This window comes from Panthera leo, chromosome B4, assembly GCF_018350215.1.
Source record: "Panthera leo isolate Ple1 chromosome B4, P.leo_Ple1_pat1.1, whole genome shotgun sequence".
In the NCBI taxonomy this organism is placed as follows: Eukaryota; Metazoa; Chordata; class Mammalia; order Carnivora; family Felidae; genus Panthera; species Panthera leo.
Window position 1 is genome coordinate 20,579,637 of NC_056685.1, and position 25,586 is coordinate 20,605,222.

The following is a 25,586-nucleotide window of genomic DNA, read 5'->3' on the forward strand; positions in this document are numbered from 1 at the left end:
ATGTGGAGAAAAGTAACCTTCGTGAACTGTGGTGGGAACATAAACTGGTGCAGCCACTGTGGAAAATGGTACAGAGCATCATCAAAAAATGAAAAATAGAATTACCAGATGATCCAGTAATTCCACTAGGTATTTACCCAAAGAAAATGAGAACACTAATTTGAAAAGATATATGCATCCCATGTTTATAACAACATTATTTACAACAGCCAAGATATGGAATCGGCCCAAGTGTCCATCAGTATATGAATGGGTAAAGATATGGTATTGTGTATGTACACACACACACACACACACACACACACACACACAGGAATATTATTTGGTCATGAAAAAGAATGAAGTCTTGGGGCACCTGAGTGGCTCAGTCGGTTAAGCATTTTTGGCTCAAGTCATGATCTCATGGCTCATGAGTTCCGAGTCCCATATTCGGCTCTCTGCTGTCAGTGTAGAGCATGCCTGGGGTTCTCTTCCTCCCTCCCTCCCTCTCTCTCTGTCTCTGTCTCTCTCTGCCTCTTCCCCTGTCTCTTTTGAAATAAACTTTAAAAAAATTTTTTTAAACTTAAAAAGAATGAAGTCTTGCCAATTACGACAACATGGATGGACCTAGAGAGTATTATGCTTTTTTTTTTTTTTTTAAAGGTGGGCTCCATGACCAGTGTGGAGCTCAAGGCAGAGTTTGAGCTCACAACCCTGAGATCAAGACCTGGGCTGAGATTAAGAGTTGGATGCTTAACTGACTGATGCTTAACCTACAGGTCCCCCTGTGGAGTATTACGACAAATGAAATAAGTCAGAGAAAGACAAATACCATACAATTTCACTTACATGTGGAATCTAAAAAACAAATGAACAAAGCAACATACAGGAAGCAGAAACAGACCTATAAATACAGAGAACAAACTGATGGCCTCCAGAAGGGAGAAGGGTGAGGGGATGGGCAAAATGGGTGAAGGGGAGTGGGAGATACAGGCTTCCAGTCATGGAATGAAGAAGTCACAGGGACGAATGGCAGAGCATACGGAATATAGCCAATGGTATTGTAATCGCGGGGTATGGTGACAGGCAGTAACTATGGTTGTTAGCACAGCATAAGACATACAGGGATCGAATCACTATGTTGTACACCTGAGACTAATGTAACACTGTGGATCAACAATAAAAAAGAAAAAAGAAGCAATTGGATCTGAACAGCACAACGGATGAACTATAATGGACTCTAGTGTTCCACCTATATATTACTCCCTCTTCAAGGCCAAGGGCCTCCCTTCTCCAGCTGCCGCCATTTTCCAGTCAGACCTTTCATGTCCTTACCACAAATACGACCGAGTTAAATCCTCACCCTGCAACCAGAATGAGCCTTAATAATTTGCTACATCTTAAAATAAACACCTTAAGTTGAACCCCCCCCCCCCCCGCCAAATTTAAGAACACTCAGGCAACTAGTTTAAATTGGAATCGAACCAAACCAGAACATCAAATTTTCTCAGGTCTAAACCCAAAGTTTCAGACGCTTGGCACAGACAACCACGGTTAGCCTCTCTTTGGCCTTAACAGCTCTTGCTAATCAGAAGCTTCTACTCAGATGGGGAAGAAAACATCAGTCCTCTATTTCCAAAAGTAATTCCACACCCGCCCGACATCATACCCTCCGAATCACATCATACAAATACAGGACACGTGGCTGTGCTTACCTGTAAAGTCACCTCAGTTCTCATAGGATTTAACCCAATGGAGGCTCTGAACATGAGCAGTGAAATCTTAACCTCATTTACAATGAGATGTCCTCACTGCTTGGGCAGAATCTTTGGGTTTCTCATCCACCGCTGGGGGTGGGAGTGGGGGGAGGGAAGGAGGGAGTTAAAAAAACATTGTTCATGGGGTAAATTATTCCCAGCAGTCTTTTTTTTTTTTTTTTAATTTTTTTTTCAACGTTTTTAATTTATTTTTGGGACAGAGAGAGACAGAGCATGAACGGGGGAGGGGCAGACAGAGAGGGAGACACAGAATCGGAAACAGGCTCCAGGCTCCGAGCCATCAGCCCAGAGCCCGACGCGGGGCTCGAACTCACGGACCGCGAGATCGTGACCTGAGCTGAAGTCGGACGATTAACCGAGTGCGCCACCCAGGCGCCCCTCCCAGCAGTCTTTAGATGGCTGTTCACACAAGAGACACAGGTCTGGGTTTCAGCACCATCAGGTCAGGCAGGAACCACTCATCTTTGTATCCAGCGTATCACTTAGCACGGCTGCCCGGCACCCAGTAGGAGGTCAATAAATAGTTATTGCAGAGTTCCTTGAGCCACCCTGGATGCTGGCACCAGGGACTTGGGCCAGGACACTTTAAAAGTAGCCTGCCCGAGCAACAATACACTGCCTTCGAGCTCTGTCCTGTCAGGGCTGCTGGCTGTCACTTCACTCACACTGGGTGTCAGAATCTGGCTGTACTGGCAGCCAGTCACTCAAGTTAGCACTGCCTCAACTAGTTCTTCCTGGGACTTTATGTATTTATTTGTTTTCATCTTTATTTACTTCGAGAGAGGGAGAGAAAGAGAGACAACAAGCAGGGGAGGGGCAGAGAGAGAGAATCCCAAGTAGGCTCTGTGCTGCCAATGTGGGGCTTGATCCCGTGAGCTATGAGATCACGGCCTGAGCCGAAATCCTGAGTCAGATGCTCCACCGACTGAACCACCCAGGTACCCCTCTTCTTAGGACTTTAAAATGATAGCAAAAAGGGCCGGTTTCAAAGGAATGGATAATTTTCAGAGTTTATTAAACTGCCCAAGACTGAAAACATACGGGTGTGTGTGTGTGTGTGTGTGTGTGTGTGTGTGTGTGTGTGTGTCGAACTCTCCAGGGAATTTCGGATTTGACAGAGAGACAGTGAGTGGCAGGTGGCAGCTGAGCCACTGATGGCAGTGCTTTGCAGGAACCAGTGGACTTCCTAGGCCAACCCTCCCGGAGGAAGTCGTGGTTGTTCGACTCTTCCCTGGATTCCACGAGATCCTAAGTATCCTTCCAGTAAATTTACACTTTTACTTAGGTTCTCTCCAGCTGGTTTCTGTTATTTGCAAACAGAAGAAATGCACGTTAGAGGAAACCAGCGTCTCTAAGTTGGCTGCGTGGAGAATTATGGCGTCGCTGAAGAAAGTGGCGGGAGGTGGGAAGGACAGCTGAGTGGAGAGTTCGGGTGAAGGCTCTAAAACTAATCCCCTTTCTTCAGCTACAGGCAAGGGGGCTGCTGATGGAGCCGTGCAGAGGACTGCAAGGGGCAGTGCCGAGTAAGGGTGGGTTTTAAATACTCATTTTTTTAAAAAAAGCTTATTTATTTTGAGAGAGAGAGAGAGCAGGGGAGGGGCAGAGAGAGAGGATGGGAGAGCCCGATATGGGGCTCAATCTCATGAACCTGAGACCTTGACCGGAGCTGAAATCAAGAGTCAGCTGCTTAACTGACTGAGCCACCCAGGCGCCCCTAAATATTCATTTTAAAAGCTGAATGCCTTCTCTTCCTCTCTTCTCTGCTTGCTCCAACCACTTGTTTTGAGTCTCCCTCCCTCAGCTTCTTTTCTTTCCAAGGTGCTAACTGCCAACAAAAGGGCCGTGGAGTCTTTTGACTCCAGGATATTTCTCTGAAGTATCAGCCATTTGCAGGGAGCCCAAGAAAGGAACTCAAATGGTGACTTAATCCTCGTCCCTTCTCTCCACCTTCCCAAGTATCTCATCACGAAAACGTTAGAAGTCAAATCTTGTCTCTGGCCCAAGCCATCTACTTCGATGAGCTTACTGGATGCCCCCGGGAAGGAAGGGCTAGACTGGGAAAGGGAGGTGAGTTGTGAATTTAAGAAACTACACCAAATCTAATGTGGGAGGAGGGAAGGAAGAAGAATCTGGACCATTTATTTGCAGCATGTCTTACTGACAGTTAAATACGGTGGTTTGTTCTGTTTTCTGCCACTCGAGGGTTATTTAATTAAATTCATGACCTAAGATGCTAACCAGCCCCACATCTAAAATAATTGCTTCTCTGTTGGGGAGATGTAAAGCCGGGACTGGTCTTTCCCTGGCCGACAGCTCTCCTTTCTGAGTCTGGATTCGCATCTCCACTCTCCTCCCCACGTAATTTGATCTCTGTATTTGATCCCCATTTAGTAGTACACTTCGCCAAACAGATGTCTGAGTAATTAAAATCCCACATGGGCACACTAGCCTGTGAGTTACATCTATTTAATAGTCAGCTCAGAAACTTTTCACCCTCGGCTTTTCTCCCATCCTGGGGTCCTAGGTCCCTGGCCTTTCGCAGGCTTCAAATACTAGAGTCCAAACCGGTTGCGTTTGTTTCCTGCATTCACAGAGCCTGTCCCCATTTTCGGACTGAATTTTCCTCGCAGATCCCTGATCTCTTTCTCCTTCAACTCACCTGGATTTTCTGTACAGTTTTCCACCAGCATTCAAATTCCCATTAGATGAATCAGCCTACATTTCATTCATGCCAGCACCAGCAATAAAAAAATAAAAAAAAAAAATCAGAACAATGTTGTTAGAACCATGGATTAAGAGCACCTTTTATTTTTTCCCCCTGAGGCATAGCCAAATATTTCAGCCTGAACAATCCCCCATTTTTTATCTTTAACTATTTGAGATCAAATACTGGAAACCTGTTTGGTTGCTACAGGTCACCGAAAGATTTTGATGGCCAAAAATTATACAAGAATGTGTGTTTGGAGTAGGAAAGAGAAGTTGGAAGGATTTATCACATGGAATTTACTCACTTTTGAGAGATGATTTAGATGCAAATTTATTTAAGAAAATGTAAGGACAGTGTTCTTATGATGAATCTTATGATACTGATATAACATTACATTAAATTTTAGGTTAATGCTGTAATTTACAGTAGGTAAAAGAATTTCCATTGGAGGTGATGGTGCATATTGCCTTTAAGAATATTGTGAAATGAGTATGTATTTCTCTTTTTTGATACCTATCAATTCAGACTTGAACACAAGCAGATAAATACTTAAAAAAAAATTTTTTTTAATGTTTACTTTTTTAAAAGAGAGAGAGACAGAGAGAGGGCACAGAAGGGGCAGGGAGAGAGGGAGACACAGAATCTGAAGCAGGCTCCAGGCTCTGAGCTGTCAGCACAGATCCCAACGCAGGGCTTGAACTCAAGAACTGTGAGATCATGACCTGAGCCGAAGTCAGATGCTTAACCGACTGAGTCACCCAGGCGCCCCTGCCCCTGCCCCGCCTCCCCAGCAGATAAGTGAGTAGGTGACAGTCATATAGCAAAATAATTCTTTATTTTTCTGCTTTTAAATAGACTTCCAGGGCATTTAACTGGATTATTTTATTAAAGTTTCTCAGGACATGCATGTTTCTTGTCAAGTTCCTTTGTATTCACAACATTGCAGGAAAAAGAAAATGATGTAATCAAAAAGCAAGCAACAAGTTCAGATGTTAACCAATACTATTTTGCTTATATGTAAGGAAATTCTAAAGCTATTTGTCTAAACTTTGTGGTCATGATTGTACTTAAAAACTAGGTGAAAATCCTATCGTGCAATGGACGCTGTGTTTGGCGATTTCCACAACTCCTAGCTTGTTACCTGCACTGGCAAAGGCCAGGTACATAAACAGAGGCATAAATTAACAACAGGATTCTTAGACAAACGGTGACGGGGAGTAGGGAGCTAGTCTTGCCGGAAGGGTAGACGAGTTCCACACGATGGGTGTGATTTCTTTCCCTGTTTATCACCTCGCATCCTTATGAACCTGAGGGCTCCGGAGCTGGCTGGGCTCAGGATAACCTCCCCTGGCCTGTCCCCAGCCCCCTTCCCATCCATGCAGATTGTGCTTCCTCTAAAAGTCCAGGCCATTTCTTTCCCTGATCCAAGCCTTCTAAGGCTTGTTTCCCCTGCAGTCATTTCTTATCTCAGGCCCATCCAAGCTCTACTGTCAGCTTCTTTAAGATCACTGGAAAAAAAAAAAAAAAATTACTAATTCCAATAACCCATTTCTGGCTTCCCACGGCCTTAGTGTAAACTGGGGAGAATTTTTCTTGAGCTCACAAAGTTGTGAGGGTCAAATGAGCTCCTGTGGATGAAAGGGCTTTCTACATGGTTACACTGGCCACGGACCTTGGGCTCCAGCTCCAACTGCCGGGTTCAAATACCATTTTCTAGCTATGAGAACTTTAGCAAGCTACTTAACTTTCCTGCACTCCAGTTTCTTAATGTGAAAACTGGACATCATAAATGTACCTAAATCCTGGGGTTGTTCGGTGATGGTTACAGGAGACAACTCCTGCGTATTACAAGGTCAGAACATGCTTGGAACAGTCCCGGTTTTAAGCCCCAATAAGTGTTAGCACAAATGCAGGCATCAGCTAATTCCACACAGCTTCGTCTCTCTCCAGCCCTGGGCCTTCGGGACCTGTCCTCATTTAGGCACTGCGGAAAGCCAGGCTATATCCCTTGGGCATGGTCCGAGACAGCTAAGGATGGGGCAGGACGTAAGAATCCTGAGCACACGTGTAACTGGCAGGCACTTTTAACTTTTGCCCCTTTCTTAAGTCCTGTTCACTCGCCTTGGCTTCTCCTCTGATGACGTTATTTTGAATGATTTGTTTATCTTGCTATTTCAGTTGCTGCCTATTTGTACTTAAAGCCACAAAGATAAACCCTTCCTACTCTGGAAAATGGGGACAGTAAAATATCTATCAGAGAAGACAGGGATGCTTTTGAAAAAGAAACTGGAGCAAAAAGCATTTGTAATCCAACTATCATCACATGAAATGACGTGGAAACAAACAAAACATACAAACAACAAAAACCTGGCTTTCTGAAAATGGGATGATTCTTCCAAATGAACTTTCTTCCTCAAAGTGGTTCCATCTGAATCTGTAATACATAGCACATAACTCATAATACAATGATGCTACTGTCGCCTAAAGTGTTGGGATTTTCTTCTTTGAAAAGGCTTTTAAGGACCTTTGTGCAAATACTAACTCTGCCACTTTATGATATTTATGACAAATGCCTTTCTACTTCTCAACTTATTATTTAGTACTTTTATCATTTTTGACATATAGAAGTTCTCAATGCTTAAGCAAATGTATCTATAGGATATCTTCATTGTTTTGTGGTTAGCTTTTTCCATCAAAAAAAAATCACTTAAATATCCACTTAGATTTTTAGTTCATTTACAGCTTCATTTCACATTTGTCTCTTTAATCCATCTAGGATGTATTTGTTTAGTAGGAAGTGACCATCTAATCGATATTTTTTTTCTCCCAAGGAATAGATACATTTATCTAGAAGCATAATAGATTTCTCAATATACTCAAATATTTTTGTTTTTGTGGTTTTTTTCTCTTTTTTGGTATAGATCCCTTCTAGTTCTTGTCAATACTATTTATATGTAAATGGGGTCTTTAAAAAAATGTACATATATCCCAACAGGTTATTGCTGGATCACTGGAAAAGTTACTGATTTGTAACTTTTAAAAGTTATTTAAAAAAATTTTTTTAATGCTTATTTTTTGAGAGAGAGACAGCGTGAGTGGGGGAGGAGCAGAGAGAGAGGGAGACATAGAATCCGAAGCAGGCTCCAGGCTCTGAGCTGTCAGCACAGCGCCTGACACAGGGCTTGAAACCACGAACCCCAAGATCATGACCTGAGCCAAAGTCTGATGCTTAACTGACTGAGCCCCCTGAGCGCTCTGGTAATAGCTATTTTTAATAAGAACTTTTCAATCAAGTCTCTTGAGTTTTCTAGGCAAAAGTATCATCTGCAAATAAATTTTCTTCTACTTTTCAATATTTTACCTATTATTTCTGTCTCATGTCTTATTATAGAACTATTTTAGCATAATTTTAAAGAACAGTATTAATAGCAGGCATCTTCATACCTCTTGTCATACCATTAAGTACTGAAATTTTAAAAGACACATAAAAGTAGACTGAATACTAAAATGAACTCTCATGTGCCCATTACCTAGCATCAACAATTATCAACATTTTTGCATACACTTTTAGTGCAATTATAAATTAATCTAGCCTTTCTGGATGCTAATTTGGAGATATCTATCCAAAAATGGGTCCAGCAATTCCACTGCTAAGCATTAATCCTATATCACCAATGGACATAGATTTTTTTTTAATGTTTATTTATTTTTGAGAGACAGAGACAGAGACAGAGAGAGAGAGAGAGAGAGAGACAAAGCGCACGCTGGGGAAGAGGCAGAGAGAGGGAGACACAGAATCCAAAGCAGGCTCCAGGCTCTGAGCTGCCAGCACAGAAACCAACGTGGGGCTCGACCTCACAAGCCGCGAGATCATGACCTGAGCCCAAGTCGGACGCTTAACCGAATGAGCCACCCAGGCGCCCCGGGTATAGATATTTAAGAATGCTCACTGTAATTGTATATAACTTTGAAAAACTAGAAAATAGACAAAATGTTCCCCAATAGGTGAATGAAAAAGTATGGCATATTCACATAATAATGCCCAGCTTTATGAAAAATTTTGGTAGACCTATAAGCTGATGTGGAAAAATATCCAAGGTACTTTATACAATGAAAATAGCAAGTGCAGAACAATATGTAGAGTATGATTCTGGTTTGTTTGTTTTTTTTCAAAGGGGATGGTCAGATACTTTTATGTGCCAGGAAACTTTCTGGAAGGATATGTAAGAAACTGTTAATAGAGGTCACCTCGGGGAGGGAGAATGAAGAGTGGGAATGGGAGGTTGAGAAGTTAACTCTACATTTTCCCCTCTTCCTTACAATTTGGATGTCTTACCATTAGCTTTATTATTTTTATAAAACCTTATTAAAGGATATGATGTTGGCTATCGATTTAGTATTTACTAAGACGTTTTTAAAAATTTTGTTGTTGTTTTAATCAGAAGTGTTAAGACTTTTATCATCTATTAAGATAGGATGTTTTTTATCTGTGACCTAAATGTATGATGTTATTTCTATTATTTTCCTATTATTAAAATTCCTCACATTTCTAGAATAAAAGCTACCTGACCATGTTAAAAATGAACTTCATTGAATTTATTTAACTTTCTTTTTTTTTCCTAAGATTTTATTTTTTTTAAGTAATCTCTACACCCAACCTGGGGCTTGAGCTCACAAGCCTGAGATCAAGAGTTGCACGCTCTACCAACTGAACCAGCCAGGTAGGTGCCCCTAATTTGCTCATATATTCAAGGAGAATTTGGTATTGAATTTCATATGAGTTTGTATTTTTTGAGTGTTTTTGTAATATTTGATAGGCTTTACAATACTTATAGTTGCTTCATAAAACGGGTTAAATTTTTACATCTTTATGCATTTAGAAAGTCCTTCGAAATTTGCAATGATTTGCCTACAGGGCTGAGCCTTATTTGATTTCTTCTCCAATTCTGATCTACTTATTTTCTTCTATTTCTTGATTCAGTTTGGGTGATTTATGTTTTTCCAGAAAAAAATGTATTAGCTCATAGCTAACTATACATAGTATTCTCATATAATTAAAAAACAAAACCAAAAATTTTTCCACAGCTATTATATCTTTCTCTTCTTAAAAATCTGTATCTTCTCTTTATTAAATAGATTTGCCAGATATTTCTCTTTCTTCCCATTTTTTTTTCCTAAGAAATTACTTTTAGAATTGATTCCATAATTGTTTTTTGTTTTCTAATTCACTGATTTCTCCTTCAATCCTTCCTTAATTCTCCTTTTCTCAAAGTTTAATTTTTTGTAAGTATTACTAAGTTCACTTATTTCTATTCGTTCTTGTTGGATTTCCCCCTGCTAAACAGCGTTACTAAGGTTGGTATAGTTTCAAAGGACTTTTGGGTATTTCTAACAATTAAATCTACTCTTAGAGGAGGAAGTTTTTCTATCACTGATGTGATGATGGCATTTAAAAAAATGTGACTCCGTCCCTTGTGGCAAATTTCTAAAGAATTTTTTAAATGTTTGACTAATGGAAATACAATTGCAGCAAGCTTGTGGCCTATTCTGAAGGGGCCAACACCTCTTTGTACATATAAAACCAGTACATTTGCTTTTGCTAGAACATTATCTACCCTCATAAATTTGAAAAGAATCAAGTGACAGGATTTAAAGAGTAGCTCTCACCATTTGCTTAATGGGATGTCCTCTCACACGGCAATCTGTAACCAAAGATATTTTTAAATGATTTTTCGTTTGGTGAAAATGTGTTTAAACGCCTTCCGCGTCAGCCTGGTTTCTTACTTGCTTGTAATTGAAGTTAGCGTCAAATAAAAAAGTAGATATTTCAAATGCAAAGGTTAAAAAGTGTTCACATGAAAGGATGACAAAGTGTTCTCTGCAAAAGTCAATTCACTATGATGATGTAGATGAAGGCAGAACATTTTTTTAAAACAACTTTTAACACTCTGATAGGCCAGATTATAAGCAATAAAAAGAAGTAATAAAAAATAATGTGCCTAGAGAAACGTAGATTTGCAGGTGTGACCTTTGCCAACATACGTAGCAGATCACCAGATCCACGTGTTTGTAGATTATGTAACAGTATTTAAATGGCCAGGAAAGGAAGAATTTTGTGGTCAAGAAGGTAGAAATGTCCTTTTTAAAGGATGAACCTGGCCAGTCCCATCTCAAATAACTGTTGACCAAGTTACAGATGGTTGGCAAGGCACGTCGGAGGAAACAGAAAGGTCTGACAGAGTTGCAATAAACAGGCCAAAAGCAAGTGGCTGTTATCATTAAAAATGCAAACTTATTGAAGTCTTCAATATTTAAAATAATGCAAAGAAAATCTGTTTTGAAAGCATTCCTGAAAAAATTGCTTTAAAGGCTTTTACATAAAATTTTAGGTAAGACAGAACATGGCTTTACGAATAAACCAAAAACATATAACTAGACACACCCCCAGTGAACAATTTTATGATCATGATGGAAAACATGTTTATATATATGTATACATACACATACATATACGTGTAGGTATATATATACACGTATACATACATGTATACATATATATACACATACATACATTGTATGTATGTGTATATATATATATATTTCTTTTGCACCTACTTGCATTTTAAGTTTTTTAAGCTTCCAAATGTTTAAAACATATAAGTGACTGTACTCTAGGAATTTGCTCTTGAGACATTAAGGAACCACTAAACGAAAAAGCAAACTTTTATCTCTGTGGACTTCAAACAGAGGCGTGTATATATAAATTTATGTATTCAGTATTGGTCTTAACTGGTTGCCTTTTAAAACAATTTAGGGTTAACAGGACAGTAAGCCAGAGCCAAAAATAACCTCAATTTTGTTTGTTACTGTGGCTGTGAAATTTTCAGTAAAGCACAGACCTAAAGCCTAAATGCTGCTGAAGGATTACCTAGAAAGCAGAGCCTGAGGCCAAGTTTAAGTACTAAGATTTTATTAGGAGGTACAATCCCAGGGCAGCAAGGGCTAGGGGAAATGCAAAGAAAGCAAATACAAGGCAGCACATCACTGGGCTGAAGACAACTTCACAAGAAAGTACAGCTGACTGCTCAGTCCCAAAGGAGGGCTTCCAGACAAACCATACAAAGCCATCCTATCTTGAGATCGTCTGTCTATGGAAAAACAGGAGTTTACATGCTGCCTATTTCTTGCTTTCTGTCCTGTTTGGTGCAAGTTTGCCTCATGGGGCTCCAATGCCCCCACTCTCCTGGGTATGCCACATGACCTCTGCAGGCTACTGCCTGGGAAGCAAGAGCATGCTGAACCTCAAGGTTTTTCACCGGAATCTAGGACTGATGGGAGGAGCCAGAGCCTCCTACCATCAGAACCCAGGTATGAGAGAGGCAGCGCTGAAGCCTGACTCTTAACTAGAGGGCTGCTGTCCCAAGAAGCCACAGAAGCAGAGGCCAGGCCTCTGCATTTGAGCAAGAGGCTAAGGGGGCTGGGGGGGGGGGGGGGGGCGGGTACTGAGCAAATCTGGGGAGTTGCAGAAACTGGGTCTGGTATCCTATTCCTAGTGGTGGTGTTCACTGATTCTTAGGGGAGGAGGAGTCCCTCAATTCAGAGAGAGCACACATTTTAGGGCTCAGATTTTGTAAGCCAACGTGTCCCTTATTCCTCCACTCTCCCTCGACGCTACTTTAACTCTTTTCTCCCCCTTTCTTGAGGTGTAATTTGAATATAATACAATTCACCCATTTGGAGGCTACGGCGCGATAAACGTCAACTACATGTCTTACACCCACCATTCATTCCTATGAAGATGTGGGATTGTTCCATCACCCCCAAAAGTTCCCATCCGCTCCTTTGTTCCATCCCAGGCAACTGCTTTCCGTCATCACAGTTTTGCCTCTTCCAGAATGTCACATTCAGAATTATACAGACTGAGGCCATTCGTGTTTACCTTTCCCCCCACTGCACAAGGTTTTTCGGCTCCGTCCATGTTGCTGCATGTATTAACGGTACGTCCCTCTTGCCTCCGTTTTGGAGAACTTACCATGTGTGCTAAGGGTCGGGTATGTTTACCTGCATGATCTCACCTGGAATGCTCACAACCATCCTGCTTCACCGTGGAGGGGCCCAAGGCTCAGGGAGCCCAGCCGTGGAGTTTGGGGAGGGGCCCCAGGCCGACTCCCGCCGGTCGGTCAGCCCCGCGGCTCCGCACACCACGCTCCGGAACCCGACCTGCGGCACCTGCCGTCCAGCTCCAGGGGGCGGATGGGGCCTGGCCTCGCACAGGCTGGGGCCGCGCGGAGGCTCCCCGAGGTCGGAGCCCCCGGCCCAGCCGCCGGCCTCGGGGGAGCAGCCGGCTGCCGCTGAGCGGCCCGCCGCGGCCACTTCCACGAGCGGAGGCGGCACCGCCGCGGAGTTCCGGGGGGCGCGGAGGGGCGGCCGCAGCTACCGCCACGGCCGCGTCACCGCGCGGGCCGCCGATCGGGCCGCGCCGCCCCGGGGTTTCCCTCCGCGCGCGGACGGCGCTACTTCCCGCCTCGGCCACCGGGCGCGGGAGCCGGGTCGTCGGCGTGGGCGCGGCGCCAAGCGACGCCGCCGCGCTGCCTCCTCCGCCCGAGGGGCGACGGCGAAGCGCGCGGGCCTCCGCTTCCAGAGGTGGCCGCCGCGGCCCTGCCCCCAGAAGGGAACGGATGAGGTCGGCGGGCCGCGGTCGTTTCCCCCTCCGCGGCCGCGTCGCCACGATAGTATCTGGAGACTTCATCTTAGGGACGCAGTGGAGACAAAGATGATGGTGTTTTGCCCTGTGGCGTGGAGCGGCCCGCCCGCCGCTATTGTCTGGCTGCCTGACGGGCGCAGCAGCTCTATTTTTCTTACTCCGAACGTGGTTATTCGGGGGCAGCAGAGGGACTTACAAGGAGGCTTTGTCTGCAGTAAAAGAGCTGTTGCGAAACGGCCTCTCCTGAATGGCCGCCCGGCCGCCCTCAGCGGGGACCGCGCAGGGGACCGCTGGCGATTTTTTTTTTTTTCCCCATATCAATTAAAGAAAGGACAAAATCTGCATTTTCCTCCCCACCTTTTTCATTCGAATGGGAGCCTGAGTGTCGGCCGCAGGAAAGAGCTGCCAGCCGCCTTAACTTACTTGATCTCCTTTAATATTTTATTTTTTAGCTTTTCTAGTTGTTGTTTTTTTTTTTTTTTTTAATGTAATCGAGTGCTTTTTGAATCCTTAAACGGCCTCTGCTGTCTCAGAAATAATTGAATTGGAAAGCTGTGGAGGTGGGCGATGATCACACGGACGGACGGATGGTTTGTTTTGTTGAATCCACCCTGGTGCCTCCGACCAGAAACAGCCCCGGGTGAGGGTGTGGAGGGAGGCGGGGCGGGGGGGGGGCAGGGCTGTGGGAGGTTAAAGTTTTGGGGGGGGGGGAATCCCATAATCGTGTGATTTTTATGAACATCCACTGCAAATGCCAGGTGGGAGAAGGCGAGAGGCAACTAGACCCAAGAAAGGGGCTTCCGGTCCGCCACCTGCAAGGAGAAAAGAGGGAAGGAAGTAAGAGTATTTTTTTGATAGCACCAAAAATTTACAACTTCTGCTTATCTCCCACACCCCTCCTTTTCTTTCTCTTCACAGCATTTATAACCACCTGATAATGTGTATTTCACATATTTATTGGGTTCTCTCCCCACCTGATACAAACCTAGGAGAGCTGGGGGTTGCTGTGTCCTGTTGTTCCCTGGAGCCTAGTACAGTACCTGGCAAAGTACTGGAGGCTTTGTGACTATTTACTGACATCGGCGATTAAGAAACAGACGTGACACATTTTTTAAAGACACCGGGAAGAGGAACACGAAACCAAAAGCCGCCCGACACGCAAGGAGCACCCATGTCTTCAAACCCACCCTTTTCGTTGTGGAACGACAATTGATAAGGACAGCCAAGAGAGAGTCCTACCGCCGTTCCATTTTCCAAAGAAGAACAAGAAAATAAATGAGCTCGCGCTTCCAGGACGCTTTTCCTCCATTCTGGGGATTGGTTGTGCGAGTGAGGGGAGCCTCCCGAAAATCTGTGGGGAACATGGAAGTCCTTTTCTTTTCCTACGTAACCCTGGGCACATGCTCACCTGTCTGCTGAGCACGACACGGGGCTTTGGGACATTCAGAACACGAGATACGTGTCAACGTTCCGTAAATATTTTTCTGTTCCGGAGTGTCTAGGTCATGTACGGTACACATGTGGGGAATGTTTTCACATGAAAATTAAATCCCTTTTTTATACCTGAACATCCTTTTTATACCTGGACTAAATCCTTTTTGTACCTGAACATCCTTTCAAAAATGGCCCCCCAGGCTGCTGATTTATAACTGATGGATTCTTTTTGAAGGAAATGAAAATGGAGTGCTTGAGAGTGAAGAGAAGCAGAATAGCCAGTATATTTCCTTTAAGGAAATATACTGTCTCAACCTCCTTTCTTTGGAACTTTGATTAGGAAAGGACCACACCTTGGCTAGGAAAGTTTATAATACCTGTCAGAGTATAGCGGACGGGTTGGAAAGTTCTTCATAAAGAGTAAGTTTAGGATCTTCTAATTTCGGTGCCTCAGGCATCAACTAATCATGGCATCCTGGTATGCAAGACTGGAAGTATCCTGGGAGATCATTCATGCATGCGTTCAACAAGTATACTACATTTTTTGAATGTTATGTATCAGGCATTGTTCCAGATGCTGCAGATATAGCAGTGGGGGAAAAAACAGACCAAATTCTCTCCCCTGTTATATGTTGTTCCACTTCCAAGCCCCTTCCATCCTTTCACTACATCTTTTAAAAATCAAGTCCTTTTAAAAAACCTAACTTTTGGCCAAAGGAAAAAAGAAATCCGTCTCTCAAATTTTCCTTTTATGGCTATCGTTTTTAATAGTTTAAAAATGACTTTCCTGGATTCCTTCAATCGGCTATTATACAAGTGAAGATAATTACCATCCAATCAGCTTTCACCCTTCTATGAGACTGTTTCCTTCACCTAGCCTGCCCGCACCTGACCAGACCAGTCTTATGGTAGCATATAATAAAACATGATATGGAGAATAGCAATATTAAAATTTTAAGAACACAGGCGTTCCTTTCCCCGATTGTGTTTTTTTTTTTTTTTTTTTTTAATTTTTTTTTTTTTTCAACGTTTTTTATTTATTTTTGGGACAGAGAGAGACAGAGCATGAACGGGGGAGGGGCAGAGAGAGAGGGAGACACAGAATCAGAAGCAGGCTCCAGGCTCTGAGCCATCAGCCCAGAGCCTGACGCGGGGCTCGAACTCACGGACCGCGAGATCGTGACCTGGCTGAAGTCGGACGCTTAACCGACTGCGCCAACCAGGCGCCCCTCCCCGATTGTGTTTTTTAAGGAGTAAACTGAATGTTAATATAGAGACTCAGAACATGAACGTATAACAAGGTTCTAAGCGCGTAACCGAGTACCAGAAGGAATTTCAAGCCTATATTATCATAGTTGTACTAGCTCGGCTTTTTTGCAGCAATCTTCTCTAAATGTTCTTCCTTTTGTTCAGACTAAAATGCTTACTGGCCCAAAGGTTCCCTGAAGACTATGCCTTAACTACTAACTATGGCCTTCCCTACTTCACACTTTAATGTGTTGTAGTTCAAACACGCTTAAACATTCTTCTGAGCTATCCTATATTCCTGTTCATTCTCTTCAGCCTAAACAGAGGAAGCAGACCTCTCCGTCCTCCCCATCTTTCCTCGCCTTCCTCTACCGGTTGCTCAAATCTAGGGGTTGGAACTGTCCCCAACATGCTAGTGACTCTCAACCCTGGTTAGCATGGTAGAATCATCTGGGAGGCTTAAAAAAATACTGGCTTCTCGGGCCTACCCCTGACCAATGAATTAGAATCAGTGGGGGGAGAGTTCCAACACTTGCATTTTTATAAAGCTCTCAGGAAGTGTGAATGAAAGCCAGTGTGACATACAGAGCAGTGGACAACTCAAGTATCTAAGGCAGTGATACTCAAACTGTAACACTTCACAATCACCCTCAAGGGCTTGTTAAAAAAAAAAACAACACAGGTTGCTAGGTCCTACACCCTGAGTTTCTGATCCAGTGGATTAGGGGGAAGGCCCAAGAATGAGCCCTTCTAACAAGGTCACAGGTGATACTACTGCTGCTGATAACAGCCCCCAAAACAAGGGCACCATGACACAAAGAAGAAAAACCAGAAAGATTGAATTTATTTCAAACAAAACTACGAACTTCACTGTCATGGTGCAAATCAGAAACTTTGGGGGCTTCTTTCCCTTTATTTCATGGTTTATATGATTTTTGATTTAGAATTGTATTTGGGGAGAGAGATGGGACTCCCCTAATTCTTTCTTTGCTAGGGGTGGCTTCTAAAAGTCTTAAGCCTTATAGTTAAGTCCCCCACAAACCAATACATCTCTTCCTGTAAACCTCAGCTTTCACCCTTTCAGGAGAATGTTTCCTTCACCAGATTTTGCCTGACAAGTCATAGTGGCCCACGACAGAACATTATATGACAAATAGCAAAGTAAAACACACACACACACACACACACACACACGGGCACATCTCTCACTTCTGACAAGAAGCTGTAAGGCAGAAAGAGTGTTGATCTTGTCTTCCAGGTGATAGGTAGGCGAATGTATCTTGCATGTTTAATCCTATAACAGAGAACGTGACACTTGGAAGGCATACAAATACCATTGCAGAGGGCCTTGTCAGAGTTATGGAAATGAAAAATCCTTTTGCTTTCAAATAACTTTCCCATCTGTTTTGGCAGTTTATCTTCTCTCTACCAGCCCATGAAATATTTTACATGGAGAAAATCAGGTGCAGGAAGCTTTCAAACTTGCCCCGAACCATACAGCTCATTAGGTATGAAGTGAGTGCTCTCAGCTCCCAAACTCTGCATTCTTTTCTCTAGAACATGCTGTAAATCAAATGCCAGACAGTGGATCTGAAGGGAAGAGGGAAGGAATTTGAGATTTTTTTTCTTTAACACCGCAGAAGTGAAATCTAAAACAACACCATCAACAAAACACTCTACAGTTTTCCAGTCCATCGAAGTAACAGGGTTAGGTAGTTAGAATTTAGTGCAGTTTATGATACTTGAGGGAAGAATAACACGAAAAGGGAGCAAGACAGCAACATGGATGGACCTCGAGGGCATTATGCTAAGTGAAATAGGTCATGCAGAGAAAAACAAATATTGTATGCGCTCATATGTGGAATCTAAAAACAAAACAAAACCCAAGAAACCCAAGTTCATAATAGAGAACAAAGTGGTAGTTGCCAGAGGTTGGGGGTGGGGGGCAAGGGATGAAGGGGGTCAAAAGGTACAAACAACCAGCTATGAAATAAGTAAGTCCTGCGGATGTAACGTACATCATAGCAACTATAGTTAATAATACTGTATGGGATATTTGAAACTTGCTAAGAGGGTAAATGTTAGAAGTTTTTATCACACACACACACACACACACACACAAATCTGTAACTGTGTGTAGTGATGGATGTTAACTAGGCTTATTACGGTGATCATTTTATTTCACAGTATATACCAATATTGAATCATTACGTTCTACACCTGAAACGAATACAATGTTGTATGTCAATTATACCTCAGTTAAAAAAAAAGAATAAAAGAAGGTTTCTGGGTGGCTCAGTCAGTTAAGCATCTGACTCTTGATTTTGGCTCAAGTCATGATTTCATGGTTTGTGGGTCTGAGCCCCATGTTGGGCTCTGTGCTGACATATTGGAGCCTGCTTGGGATTCTCTGTCTCCCTCTCTCTCTGCCCCTTTCCCACACTCTCTCTCCCATGCGCATGTGCTGTCTTTCTCATAAACAAACAAACAAACATTTTAAAAACAGAAAAGGGGGTAAGAGAAGTAGAAACGATTAAAGGTAAAATATTTGCATAGCTAGCAAATAGTCCTAGAGTCTGAAAGAAATCTGATGCACCTTTAAAGAAAACAGGGCAGCAGACTCAATCATTTCCATTAACTATCGCTGTGTTTCAAGCCAGCCCCCAAATGTAGTGGCTTAAAGAAAGACCATTTTATTTGCCCATGATTCTGTGGGTTGAGAATTCAGCGAGGACGGCTCTTCTCTGCTCCATGTGGTCTTTACTGGGGCACCAACTGGTGCTGGCGATCCAAGGTGGCCTCATCCACGTGTCCGGTTCTCCACATGCCTCTCTCTCTCTCTCTCTCTCTCTCTCTCCATGTGGTCTCACATAATTCAGTGGCCTCACTCAAGCATTTTCGCACGGCGGCTGTCTTTCAAGGGTGCGAAAGGGACCACACAGCGTTACTTTCACAGTATTCTATCGGTCAAGGCAAGTCAGAGGGCCAGCATGGATTCAAGAGACTGGGAAGTAGACTTCACTCTTGATGCGAGAATGGTCCAGGCGCATTGCAAAAAGGATGTGGTTATGCTGAGTGAAAGAAAACTGACACAAAAGAGTACGTTATGCACGATTCTTTTTATGTGAAATTCTAGAAAAGGCAAACTGATCTAGAGTGACAGAAAGCCATCGCTGGTTGCCTGGGGCTGGAGGGTGGTGACTGACAACAAAAGGGCATGAGGGAACTTTTGGGGATGAGAGAAATGTTCCGTACTTTGCGGTGGTGTACACATAGGTGTATACATTTGTCAAAATGTGTGCATTTTAGTATAATTATTAGGTAAATTATTGTTTTAAAAGGTCAGGAAATGGGAAGTAGAAGAGACTTAGCGATTATCTTGAGAAACAGTCTGCTGTACCTGACAACTGAGATCTGAGATCTGATAGAACCTTTGAAGACCATCTGGTCCATGGCCCAGCAAGGCCTGGAAAGAGGAACTTGCCAAAGGATTCTCTGCTAATTAGTGACAAAAACCAGGATTGGAACCCAGACTTCTGACCAGAGTCTTCCTATCGCTTGTCTCACAGCCTCTTAGAAGTTTGGGGTAAAGGATGCCCTGGGCCTCTGTTTCCCTGAGATTCACATGTGAGTATGTCTGGAAATGAGAGCTGGACCATGAGAGCTATCAGCATCCCTTAGCACTCCAGAAGGTTCTAGGGTCCAGTAGTCAGCGTCAAAAGTCAAGAGCAAGAGTTCTGTGCTCTGTTTCTAGTTCTGAGGGACTATAGACAAGTTCCTATGACTATTCCATAAGTCACTGTCTAAAATAAAGGTAGATGAAGCAATATTTATAAAGAGAACTGAACACCGTAGGGAAAAAAGAAAAGAGCTATGTCACAGCGTCTGTTGTCCGCATAGTATCTTTGGGTTATCTAGGAGGGTATCGGTGGGAAAGGACAAGGACAAGGAGAGCTATGGCACAAAATGAAACATTATTTACTTAGGTTTTTTCTAAATTAACAAACCCACCTTTCAGGCTGAAGTAAAAATTATTGCTAGCTTTCATAAAGTGCTCCGTAGAGTAAGATAGACTTGAAATAGTAATGCATAGTATTGCAACCTATGGTAATATGCAAAAGTCAAAACATACCTAGAAAATTTGAAAAAGTGAATACAGTCCATTCTCTATCTTTAGTAGACTGTCTTTACCCAGAAAAAAATGACTTTAAACCTTGTCCAAAGTGTCCCAGACATTTATCAGATATGCTTATCCAATAATGCCCTGTATTATTTTTTTTTTATTTTTCTTTTTATTTTTTTTTTAAAATTTTTTTTAACATTTATTTATTTTTGAGACAGAGAGAGACAGAGCATGAACAGGGGAGGGTCAGAGAGAGGGAGACACAGAATCGGAAACAGGCTCCAGGCTCCGAGCTGTCAGCACATAGCCCGACGCGGGGCTCGAACTCACAGCCCTCACGGACCGCGAGATCATGACCTAAGCTCAAGTCGGCTGCTCAACTGACTGAGCCACCCAGGCACCCCAATAATGCCCTGTATTATTAAGTAATGGTGATCTCGAGCATTTACACAGAGAACTATGGACTTCCACTGTGGATGGAATCCAGACTTCTCGCTCACATAAAGTCATATTTGCAATTAGTTACCAAAACACACACACACACACACACACACACACACCCACACCAGAATGATTCAGCAACAGAAGTTTTTTTTCAAGGGAACATCACTCTGATAGATTTCTGAAGCTTGGGTTTTTCTTCATTTTAGTTCGGGGTTGTTATTTCCCCATTTTTCGAATACGTATATCTTTTTTTTGTAGGTGTTTTATTTTTTCTATTTTTTATTTTAATTCGGGTGTGAATCAGACTCTGCTCTTATATTAATGGGGCTGGGTGATGGAGGGATCGAGAAGAGATGAGAACAGTGTGCTAAGGGGGCTGAGGAAATGACAAGAGTAAACTTCACCCACCTGACCCTCTTCCCAAAGACTGACTCAGAACACGTGTACAAAATATTATGCCAAAGGCCCCAGCCACAGGCCAGGCTAGCTGGGCACCACCCAGAGTTTTCTGTGAGTGCTCAGATCCCCCGACCTCTCATCTCTTATCTCCTCTCTGCTGCTCTTGGCATCTTTTCCATACACTGCTCCTTCTCCCCTTGGGCAAGATCAACTCTGTAAAAGCCACAAACTTCTCCAGAGACTGAGGAGGCAGGAACTAGCAGCTGATTTTCCTGAAGTAGAAATAGGGGGAGTGAGTTAAAGATATTTTGTCCAGTTCAGGAACACGGCCCTCAGTGTTCCTACTTTGGCCAGGTAGATCTTTGAGTTGTACTTATTTTCTTATACAATTTTCTACCTTCACCTGTGCTGATGTGTTAGATTAGAAATTTCCTCCTCTTCCTCTTTTCCTGCGTTTTTTACCTGGAAAACTCCTACTCATCTTTCAAAACCTAGTTCAAAAGTCACCTCCTCAAGGAGCCTTCCTGAGTGAGCTACTTGTTACCTCTTTGGGGCTTCTTGAGCAGCTATTTCACACTTTTTAAAAAACACGGAACACATTGATTCAAATTCTGTTTGCATGCATTTCCTCCATTCTCATCTGAATTCCTGAGGCATCTTTGTTTCCATGACAACCAGTGATGATGGACACGTAGTAGGTATTCAGTAACAACTGAATGAATAAAAGGGGATGAAAACCAAAGAAACCACTTAAAAAAAAAATCATACATATGGATCAAGCTTCCAAGTACCAATTTACAGAAAATCGAGGGCAGAAAAAGATGCCAAATGCGCACCCTGCCCCCCGGCCCCCACCTGGATATAATCAGCAAAATTCTGAGAGAGGAAACTCTTTAGGATAAAAAGCCTGGTTTCTTGAAAAATAAATTGCAAGGGGGCGGGCGGGGGGGGGGAAGAAGGAGATGGAGGAGGACCAGTAATTTATAAGAGACTTAAAAGATCTAGCAGGTCACTTGCAAAGCACGGACTTCGTTTAGATCTTGATTTTTTAAATATTCAATTATGAAAGGTATGAAACTTTGGAAATCTGATCATTGATGGGATATTCGATGACTTTAAGGGCTGATTATTAATTGTTTTAGACGTGATAATGATAGTGTGTTTACTTGCAAGGAGAGTAGACATTCTACTTTAGAGATAAGCACTGAGATGCTTATAGGTGAGGTTATATAATGTCTGGGATTTGCTTCAAAATGCTACAGGACGGAGGAAGTGGATGAGAGTGTGAATGGGCAGGGGTCGCCACGGGGTTGGTGGTGGCTGAGGCTGAGTGATGGACGCAGGAAGAGTCACCATATACCTCTTTTTATGTATGCTTGAATTTTTTTTTGAAATTTTTTTTAACGTTTATTTATTTTCGAGACAGGTAGAGACAGAGCGTGAACGGGGGAGGGTGAGAGAGGGAGGGAGACACAGAATCCGAAGCAGGCTCCAGGCTCTGAGCTGTCAGCACAGAGCCCAACGCGGGGCTCGAACTCACGGACCGCGAGATCATGACCTGAGCCGAAGTCAGCCGCTTAACCAACTGAGCCACCCAGGTGCCCCTGTATGCTTGAATTTTTATTGCATTGTTTAAAAATAACACAAAATTCTTTAAAACCTTTAATGTTTCACATTCACATCGTATGTTACAATAACTATGTTAATAACAATTAAAACGATGATTCCTCACCTCAATGTGAAAAAATTGTAAAATTTAATGCGTGCATGTGTGTGCTTTTATTATTTATTTGTGCCAGAATATTGTCCAAAGGAACATCTTTATGTAAATAAAAATAGGGGCGCCTGGGTGGCTTAGTTGGTTAAGTGTCCAACTTCGGCTCAGGTCATGATCTCACAGTCTGTGAGTTTGGGTCCCGCGTCAGGCTCTGCGCTGACAGCTCAAGAGTCTGGAACTTGCTTCAGATTCTGTGTCTCCCTCTCTCTCTCTCTGTCTCTCCCCTGCTTGTGCTCTCTCTCTTTCTCCCTCTCTCTCTCTCAAAAATAAATACACATTAAAAACTTTTTTGAAATAAATAAACAAAAATAAGTAAAACCCATTAGAAAAACAGTCTTTGTATTTGGACCTTCCCTTTCTTAGCCAATTGTTAGAAACGCGTGTTTTTTCCAAGGGACATGTATACTAGTAGTTGAATCTATCAACTGTCTACCAACTAATAAGCTTAAGTATTTTACTCTTATTCCCAGTTGCAGACAGCTTTTAGGTACAAAGCAAATTTGGGAAAATGGCTTCCAAACACAGTCACCAGCAGGGTGAGCAAGAAGTAGATTCTGAAGTTTGTTCGTTTCCGCAAAGTCCAAAGTTCTAGGAGTTAAACAGCGAGTTTCCAAGGGTGCTTATCGGTGTGGTTAAACAAGGTGTGGTGATAGTCATAAAGCAGTGCTTTTGAAAAACAAAACCCAAAAAAACATAAGCTTAATTTAATCAGTTTGCACCCTACGGGTTACGTAGGAAGAATATTTTATCATCTGTATCTTCAACTTGACATGGCCCGAGTTGTTTTTTCTGATAAATATCTTCTAAGACTTAAAGATTATGCATCAAAACTTGTGTTTTCTTTTGTCAGACTTGCCCAATGTAATCTGAGGACGAGGGGTTATTATCCTGCGCTTCGCGCCCCCCCCCCGCCCCCGCCCCCAACCTGGAACTCTCACCCGGTGATTTATGGACACTGAATCAGTTAGTCCCCAGGACCGAGGGTTGACATTAAGTGTGTACGTTTGATCGATATAGCAATGTTACCGGCGCAAGTTTAACTTAAATATTTCTCAGTTTAATTAGAGCGATTTCTATTTTAAACGTATCTTGAGATTTTTTTTTTTTTTTTTATGGTTGGCATGAGTGTTGCTGTATAACTGGGAAGTGGGGGTGGAGGGTAAGAACCGACATCTGTTGAAAGTCTACTATGACGGTGAACATGAACATGTTTTTCAGATGTTCTTTCATTTCGTCCTCCCAATTCACGGTCAAGAAGAGTTTTACTGTTTCTATTTTGTAGAGGAGGACATTAAGGCTCAGAGAAGATAAAAAAAAAACAAACGAACTTGTCCAAGGTCACTGAGCTTATAAGCAGGGCAGCAGGGCGATGAGTATTGGTTACCCTGGTTTATATTCTTTTCCCTTGTGACCCGTTTAATTATTTTCTCCTCAAGATTGTGAGCCCCGCAAGAACAGTCTTTCGTTAGTCTTTGGGGCCTTCATGGCTTCTTGATCCTAGTGGATGTTTAATAAATATTTGTTAGATAATCTCAACAAGTCATCCAAGTGTCAGAGTCATAGAGTCGTAACCTCCTTAGGCCAGGAGCCAAAAGTGCTTCGCCCACCTTTTCCATGCTTACCCTTGGAACTGATTATGTATGCTTATCCAATAACCACTTAAGAAAAATGTTTGCGAACACAGCTGAAGGCTTAAAACTGCACAAAGAAGGGGCACCTGGGTGACTTAACCACCTAGGGTTGGTTAAGTGTCCTACTCTTTTTTTTTTTTTTTTTTAATTTTTTTTTAACATTTATTTATTTTTGAGACAGGGAGAGAGCATGAACAGGGGAGGGTCAGAGAAAGAGGGAGACACAGAATCTGAAACAGGCTCCAGGCTCTGAGCTGTCAGCACAGAGCCTGACGCGGGGCTCGAACCCACGGACCGTGAGATCATGACCTGAGCCGAAGTCAGACGCTTAACTGACTGAGCCACCCAGGCGCCCCAAGTGTCCTACTCTTGATTGTGGCTCAGGCGGTGATCTCACAGTCTGTGAGGTCGAGGCCCGAGTCCAGCTCTGTGCTGAAGGCATGGGAGCCTGCTTTGGGATTCTCTTTCTCTCTCTCTCTCTGCCTCTCTCTCTCTCTCTCTCTCTCTCTCAAATTAAATAGATAAACTTAAAAAACCACTACACAGGGAGAGTGGGAAAAGGAATGATGCCAAAGAGCAGGGTCAAGCTTGAGAAAAAGTGATTTAAATTTGGGAAATGACAAGCCAACCAGAAAGGTTGATGCAGTTTGGGCTTCACTATGCAGTCTTGCTTCAGAACAAGTGGAGACATTGACAAGCCATGGAAGAAAATTCCTAGAATACTGAGAGTAAGTCGCAACACCCGAGCTTCTGGAAGACAGAATTTTCCAAGATAAAAATGCAACCAGACCACTCCTTTGGACTCCCTTCCCCGGCGCACGGCTGTCTGCCTGACTTCCTGTGGCCATAACGGAGTATTTCCCTGAGGTGGCCTTCTCCACGGTGTCAGAGCAGCCTCATCAGAAATGAGGCACCTGATTCAAACTGCCTTCTGATTTGACGCATATGATGGTTAACTTCATGTGTCGACTCGACTGGGCCAGATATGTGGTTAAACATTATTTTGGGTGTGTCTGTGAGGGTGTTTCTAGATGAGATTAGCACTTGAAACTGTTGACTGAGTAAAGCAAATGGCCTTTCCCAGCATGAGTGGTCCTCATGCAGGCCAGTGAAGGCCTGCATAGAACAAAAAGGCAGGGGAAGAAAGAATTCTCTCTCTGATGGACTCTCTTTGGGCCGGGATGTTGGTTTTCCCCTGCCTTCAGACTTGGAATCAGGCTGGAACTACACCATTGGCCCTCCCGGGTGCCCAGCTTGCAGGCTGTGGATCTTAGGACTTTTCAACCTACCTAACTGTGTGAGCCAGTCAGTTATGATGAATCTCCCCTTTCCACCCCATTTCTCCATCCCTGTCTCTGTCTC

General features: G+C 43.0%; 2 long non-coding RNA genes across 3 annotated transcripts; one reads left to right on the forward strand and one right to left on the reverse strand.

Annotated features, from left to right (window-relative positions):
- Positions 1–2,751: 2,751 nt before the first annotated feature.
- On the reverse strand, positions 2,752–12,907 carry LOC122223958. 2 transcript variants are annotated; one of them, XR_006204585.1, is made up of 5 exons: positions 12,540–12,907; positions 10,132–10,166; positions 6,832–6,898; positions 4,417–4,472; positions 2,752–3,060 (listed from the first exon to the last, which is right to left on the reverse strand). It is a non-coding gene; the product is annotated as an uncharacterized LOC122223958 (long non-coding RNA). The 2 variants fall into 2 exon arrangements; XR_006204584.1 differs by having other exon boundaries at positions 6,819–6,898.
- Positions 12,908–13,643: 736 nt separating this feature from the next.
- Positions 13,644–15,537, forward strand: LOC122223959. Its single transcript, XR_006204586.1, has 3 exons — positions 13,644–13,808; positions 13,927–14,005; positions 14,158–15,537. It is a non-coding gene; the product is annotated as an uncharacterized LOC122223959 (long non-coding RNA).
- Positions 15,538–25,586: the final 10,049 nt, after the last annotated feature.